The sequence below is a fragment of the Berghia stephanieae genome, chromosome 6 (genome assembly GCF_034508935.2).
Source record: "Berghia stephanieae isolate SIO BIC M18660-M18661 chromosome 6, UCSD_Bste_1.3, whole genome shotgun sequence".
In the NCBI taxonomy this organism is placed as follows: Eukaryota; Metazoa; Mollusca; class Gastropoda; order Nudibranchia; family Aeolidiidae; genus Berghia; species Berghia stephanieae.
In genome coordinates, this window is record NC_088365.1 from 1 (window position 1) to 7,500 (window position 7,500).

Genomic DNA, 7,500 nt, shown 5'->3' on the forward strand with positions numbered 1-7,500 from the left:
ACCCCCAAAACCCTAACCAATTAAAGAGAAAAAAAATAAATCTAATACGTTTTCATGGTCTCACAATGATCATTGCACCCATTATAGATTCTATTTATTCCCCAATAAAACCACACGGAAACAGATTTTCATTTCAAAAACGTATACGACTTTATAAAATCCCTTTTGTATTAACAATGACTTGAATGCCATTAAAAAAAAAAATCATTCACATCTAAGCCTTCGAAAAAAAAAACAAAAAACCAAACAAACAAAAAAACCCAAAAAAATTCTGAAAAAGGGAAAGCAACAGATCTACAGATTGATATTATGCTTAGAACCCCTTTATTTATTACCTGTATCCAAACTGATTTTGTCGTTTTGCAGCAGCAATAATGTTGTAGCTAAAGTCAGTTTCCCTGCTCCCTTGTATCTCGGGTTGACTGGACCATTGAGATTCACTTCATATGGATGATCTGGTGAGTACTTTCCCATCCCAAAGTCGTGTAAAATCCTTTACTATAACGCTCAGATCGATCGGGGTGGTTCGACCGGTTTTAGGGACTAACTGCCCCCCCCAGCTGGAGAAAAAACAAATATTTTTGCTTTTTTAAGAGAATTTAAAAACACATTTTCTTTTTAACCACTTTACAAAATTGTTGTTTTTTTTTTTGAGTACTAGTATAGGTGATAAATGATTTTCAAAGTTTGGTTGTCAGATATTATTGTCCAAAAACAGCCCTTTTTTAAAGACCCCTTTTTGGTAAAATATAAACTTTTTCAAACAACAAGTTCTTTCTTATATTTTAAGTTACGGGGGTTTTTAAATAAATTAAGAGATTCTGGGAGAGTACGAGTTTCAATTTGACTCCATCACTTGATATTGAAAGAATAATATTCATATTCAATACTACCGTCTAACGTCAACTATGCATTTTACCTTGATGCAATCCTCACAGTAGGAGACAGGGGCTAACATATGACAATGCCAAATCCATGCCACATCCAGAGGTGCTTCCAAGTCTTTATCGTGATACTTTGCAGCTAATGGAAGCCAAAAGTGACGGTACCTGTATAAGGCCTGCTCCATAACATCTTCCCTTTGAAGGGCTGGCTCAGAATCAAACAGCCGCAATAAATTCAAATGATGAAGTGCAGCTTTTTGCAGGTCACTTGAAATAGAAAACTTTATCGACTTGTAGTCACTCATATTTGCTAATGATGGTTTCAAATGAAAACTTATATGATATTCCTATAAATCAGTCATCTGTACTGATACTGATACCAATTACAAAGTCACCATTACTTCCTGAAATGAAAGATGAAGATAACATATATATACTAAAATCTACTCTTTGTCAAATGCATAGAATGAAATTAAATTTATCATGAGAGTTTCAAAAGTTTCCTATACTTTGAGATAAAGTACAATATGACCAGTGGAGCTGGAGTGTTATTAATCATAAGATTACTATTCACCAGATATCAATTGGACCGCAATACATAATCTATGCATGGAAGCAAGTAAATAACAAACAAACAAAAAAACTGACTTGTAATAAATCTGTGCATTTGTTTTGTTATGTTGCTATTGTTTTGTTTTCTATTTGTTTCTCTTTTTTTTTGTTGGGGGGGGGGGGGGGGGGGGGGGGGGGGGCGGTGTTGTGGCGTTTTTTTTTTGTTTTTTTTTCCAATAAAAAGTGACTAATTTCAATTGGAACTTGTTTATGTTTAGTCCATTTGTGGTTGCTAATGAAAAGGCATCGACATATTTTAACTGTTTCTATAGATAAAAAGAGTTTTCTTGTATTTCATGTTTGTTTTTTGTTGTTTTGTTTTTTTAACCGTCAACTACCAAGGCCAAGGACTCACTCCTTGGCAATTGACACTTCCATTCCAGATTTGCCCAATGATATGATGAATGATAATGATCGTGGTGGTGGCAGTGATGGTTATGATTATGATGAGGATAATGTAAGGAGAAGGATGTCAAAAAGAAGCAAAAGATGACAGCAGACTTCAGACAGGGAAAACTAGACGTCTAAACTAAAACAGGCACTTTGATAAAATTTTCAATCTCAAAATATCTTGATTTGACTCAGTCAGGGGGATGGGACTTGAAAAAACATAAAATTTGATACTTTATTTGTTTCTCTACGACCTACGGTTCCAGAGTTATTTATATTTTTCTATTGAAATTTTTTGTCAATTTTACAGAGAGAATCTGTGATCTCACTGCTGCCTCAAAACCAGCATCTCGCGGCGATCGGGAAATTTTGAGTTTTACAGTCATCATGGCCCACTTATTGTTTTCAGTAATTTTGTTTCAATTAAAAAATAAATGGCAAGTGTTAGGTATCATTTTAATGGTCAGAAAATAAGCTTTATTTTCATATAAATCATTTTCATGGATGAAAAGTATGGAAAAAATTAAGGATAAATGAAAATGGAAAAAAATATGAGGTTTTTGTCCTAAAAAGTGGGGTTGATGGCGGAAAAAATAAAATAATGAGCGAGTGTCTCAATGTTGATGAAATTATGCAGAGATATTCTTCAATTAATTGTCTATCGATGTATGAAGTATAATTAAAATGTATCCATAATTTAAAAAGTTCTTATAATTCAAACATTTATAAATTTTTATTACATAAGCTTTCTGAGAAATACAATCAAGAATTAAGAATGAAATACACCGTTAGAAAGCTTGTTTTGTGCCCTTTATAATGATACCAAAGTTAGTCACATAGGTTCACAAATAACGCCATGGTGACCAAAACAGTAAAGGGTCAAAAATAAAGTTCCAAAAAACGAGTTTCACCTTACAGTGAGCCTATCGGCGGCCACTGGACTGGAGTTATCAAAGTGCCTAACTAAAACAGTAGAATTTGTATACTTGAAATTTTCTTTTTTTTAAAATCGGAAACATAGCTGTAATTTACGGAAATCGCGAATTTCTCTATAAAATTGGGATATAACAAGGATGAATCTGAGGCTGGACTGAATTGAATATGAACATTGACTATTGACAGGGACTCTATCGAAATCAAAATCTAGGAATCAGGAATGAAAATGAAAACAATCTTCACTTCAAACTGTGTACTTGTACAATTACAATTACAATCAATGGTGAGTACAAACAGTAAAGCAACCTAAAAATGAAAAATTGCACTCGAATAGCCAATCATTTAGACAAACAATAAATGAACCATGAGGGATATAGTGTAACGATTCTAGTTACCACTATCGACTAGGAAGTAAACAATGGACTGCTCGGGACACTGGCTACGGCTCTGTATCTTCTCTTCAATCTTCTCTTGTTTATTTCGTAACCGGAAATCGTTCCAGGTTTACAGTGTCCAGACAGCAGAGACACTTGCCAGATTTCTTTTGCCAAAAATTCCAAGTGGATCACGAGGAAATGCCGTTTACTTTTGCTGTGAAGTGTGTGTTGTGTGTGTGTGTGTGTGTGTGTGTGTGTGTGTGTGTGGTGTGTGTGTGTGTGTGTGTGTGTGTGTGTGTGTGTGTGTAATGAAGTACTAATTTGTTCCAAATGCCTCGACGATATTGATAAGAGTCCAAACTAGTGCGAGGCGGTCCTTGGCAAGCTTAAGGACCACGGTCCTACGGTCCCTGGGAAATGAAAACCGCAAGGACCGGTCCTAGGACCGGCGGTCCTTTTCGACATTGAACATTCTTGAGAGACCGTTTTGACCTTTGGGACCATGGGATCGTTCATTCTTGAACCGTTAAAGACCGCTACACGATGAAAACCGTGGTCTACAGGAGTAAAACACACGGAGTAGTCACACTCATTTCAAATTGTAACCTAATTAGAGAAGAGGGGTGATGCCTTCTTTATTTGATCACAGTACTTCATTGTTACTTCGATAATTTAGCGTGAATAAAATTTGAACTTTATCCCCATTAACGGAGATAATGGAATCACCCAAGGCGTTGATCGAGTTGTTCGTGGCGTTTATACACACACGCAACTCCTACCCCCCCCCCCCCCCCACACACACACACATGAGAGGGCAGCGAGCATTGAAGAGTAAGAGAGAGACGTGAAGTTATAATAAGAGGGGGTGGATGCGGTAATAAGTAATAAGTAATAAGTGGGGTCGATGGTGACTTTTCGCCAGATCTAACAAACCCAGCTACCCATTCACTGCTGAGTAGACAGGGATTCAGAAAAAAACTCGACTGCACCCGGGATCGATCTCTGGCCCTTTGCGTATAAAGAGAGTGCTCTATCAACTGAGCTATCGGGGTCCCCAAATATTCTATTGGACCTTTTAAAAATACAGACGTTATAACTGGTTTTTTTGGAAGGAAGAAACTAATGAAACTCATATTATTTGATTAGTTAAAACACCAAACGAAATTTTAATATTATTGTATTATTTTAAATGACAACAATGCGATAGAAAGGAGTGGCGACAAGAGATGGACAAAAGAAAACAAAAAAATCAGACTTGCAACTTGCTAGGTTTGAGACACACACACACACACACACACACACACACACACACACACACACATCTTTAGTAGTCACATACATTTCAAACAATAACCCATTAGAGAAGAGGGGTCATGCCTTCATCATAGATCATTGTCATTGCGATCATTATGGTGTAGTAAATTTTGAAATTTACCCCGTATAATGGAATCGTCCAAGGCGTGCGCCTCCTGTTCCCCCCATCTCACACACGAAAGGGCGGTTTGCGGAGTGGAGGGAGGTGGTCGTCTGCCTCTATGGTCGTCTGTGTCGTTTAGTGTATGGCAAAGGGGGGTGGGTGCGATTAATTAAGTGGGATGGGTGGTGATTGGTGGAAGATAGGCAAAGGACCGAGGCAACGAATCGCTGGGGAAGTAGTATGGCGCCAGACCGTTGAAAGGTGATAAGAAGTGAGGACCGCCGGCGGTCTTCCTCTTTGGGACCAGACCACGGTTCACAGCTAAAAGACCGTGGGACCGGTCCTCGGTCCACTAGTCCAAACGTCGCCGGTCCGTGCCCGTTTTTTTGTCACGGGTCTGGACCCTAGTCTGTGGTCTGGACTTAGTACTATGCTTTCCCCATACACCTGTTGGAGTGGCAAGTTTTCACCCAGCGCCGACCCGTGCTGAACCCGTGGCACACGACCTGTCGTGCACCCGTCGTGAACCCGTCGCACACCCGTGACCTACCCGTGGTGTTTCCGTGGTACACCAGTCATTTTGCTGGAGTTTTCATTTTACCGTTGCACTAAAATTTGGCCAGCACGGACCCGTTTTTTTTTTCTTCTCATTCTCTCTCTTGATTCATCATGGAAATCGAAGTTTTGATAGAGGCTGTTAGAAAACGCCAGGTTCTGTATGATAAAGCAGACGATGGATATTCAAACAGTGTTAGTTACCCAAACATGGAAGGAAGTAGCTGAAGAAGTTGGAATAGATAGTAATTTTTTTAAATTATAATTAGGTATTACTCTCTCTCTCTCTCTCTCTCTCTCTCTCTCTCTCTCCATTACTCTTTCTCTTTCTCTCACTCTATCTCTCTCTTTTTCTCTCGCTCCTCTCTCTCTCTCTCTCTCTCTCTCTCTCTCTCTCTCTCTCTCTCTCTCCATTACTCTTTCTCTTTCTCTCACTCTATCTCTCTCTTTTTCTCTCGCTCCTCTCTCTCTCTCTCTCTCTCTCTCTCTCGCTCTCTTACCTCACTCTATCTCCCTTTTTCTTCCATGCTATCTCTCTCTCTTTCCCATTCTCTCTCCCTCTCCGACTTTATCTTTTTCTCTCTTTCTCTCTTTCTCTGGATGCATTCGTTTATTATAATCCAGTGAAATACGGTTAATCCGAATACGAGTGAAAAAACAAGTCCATTAAACCTTTTCACGGCGGAGTTCGAGGCAAAGTGAACCTAAAATAAAACAAATTTCTTCCTCTAAGCTACAGGCAGACCTGACCAATTTCCACCAAAAGATTAGTAACTGTGATGCAACTCTTTCTTTAGAAGAGTAGCTGCTTCACTGTATTAATATTTTGGTGAAAACTATTAGGAATTAAAACAGATCTCTGTCAAACACGAGCCAGCCGTGAAAGGGTTAATCGTGCTTCACAGTGGTCTTGTAACACATTGGCGATCTTGCCAACTTCAGAGTTGAAATAGTTCATCAATTATTTTTTTCGAACATTTTATGTACTTTTTGTGGCTCGACTGTTCCAGTCGATACTGGGTGGTACTTCAAAAGTATTCACGGATTGGTTATCAGACTACGGCAAACGTTCAGGCTCTTGTAAACTGAGAAAATTGTGCAGCACTGTACCGTGATGGCCTTGACAATATCGCTGGCAAAGTCCGGCTCAACGTCTATTGGGCATTGTAAAATTGCCCACATCTGGGCTATTCTCCCAAAAGAAGCTTCAACAACATTTCTCGCCCTAGATAAACGATTTATTAAATATTTCTTTTTCACGTGTCAACCGACGGAGGGAAAATGGTTTCATTATATTGTAACTTAGTGGGAAAGCATCACCATGCACAAACATGAATGGCAATTTTATATCCGTTTCTGGTATAGTTCCCTCAGTGGGGCTGCCGAGTTTTCCAGTTGTAAGTAGTCTACCAAACGCTGATTTCATTTTTACTTCCACAACAACCTACGTCAACAACAACATATTTCCCATTGACGTCTGTAACAGCAACGAGAATTATGGAGAAGCACCCTTTGTCGTTATAGTATATGGAACCTGGTTTGCTTGGCTTTTTGATACGAATATGCTTGCCATCCATTGCTCCCAGGCAAAGGGGAAAGTTGAATCTAGTAAAAAAAGCCATTTGTAATTTTAATCTACGTTTCTGGATGTGGGGTTGGCATGACACGGGCTGTGACACGTCCCACAATATAGTACATGTCTCTCTTGTGATTTCTCTTACAGTGGAAATTCCAACTCGGAAATGATACGACAGATCAACATGGCTTTCTTTTGAAGCCAGATACCTGAAAATATAAAAGGACTCAGATAAGTACTCGTATTTTAAAATGGGAAACTTTTTCTACTTAGATATTAAACGAAAACCAATGTGTGAACATTTTTACATTGCTTTTTCACAGAGGCAACCGCAAAGAAGAAGTGGTCTGTGCTGAGAGACTCTTTCAAGAAACAACACAAAAAGGAAACTACTTTCAAATCGGGATCAGGTGCTAAGAACCCTAAAAAATGGTATCTTTACAACAATTTGATGTTCTTGATTCATTTCGTTGGCGACCAAAGTACTACAACAACAAGCAATCTGGCGGAGGAGCAGGTGAATGCCGAGTTGTCGCAACAAAACGAGGCCCGACTCGAAACGCAACTATCATCTTTCCTCCTCAAGCAGATATTGGATGACAATCTGTTATCGTCTCCACCGGCTAGGAGATCTGATACAACTGTTGTGGATTCACAACCTGATCCAAGCGGCGCACAACCTAGCCCGAGCTCCACACCATCACCAAATGACACTAAAAGCAAAGGGAGTAAAAGGAAAAGGCCTTTTCCCCA

At 39.1% G+C, this 7,500-nt stretch overlaps 1 pseudogene; it reads left to right on the forward strand.

Moving 5' to 3' along the window:
• Positions 1-5,285: 5,285 nt before the first annotated feature.
• The window catches only part of LOC144975559 (uncharacterized), a 2,522-nt pseudogene continuing 307 nt past the window's right edge, over positions 5,286-7,500 (forward strand).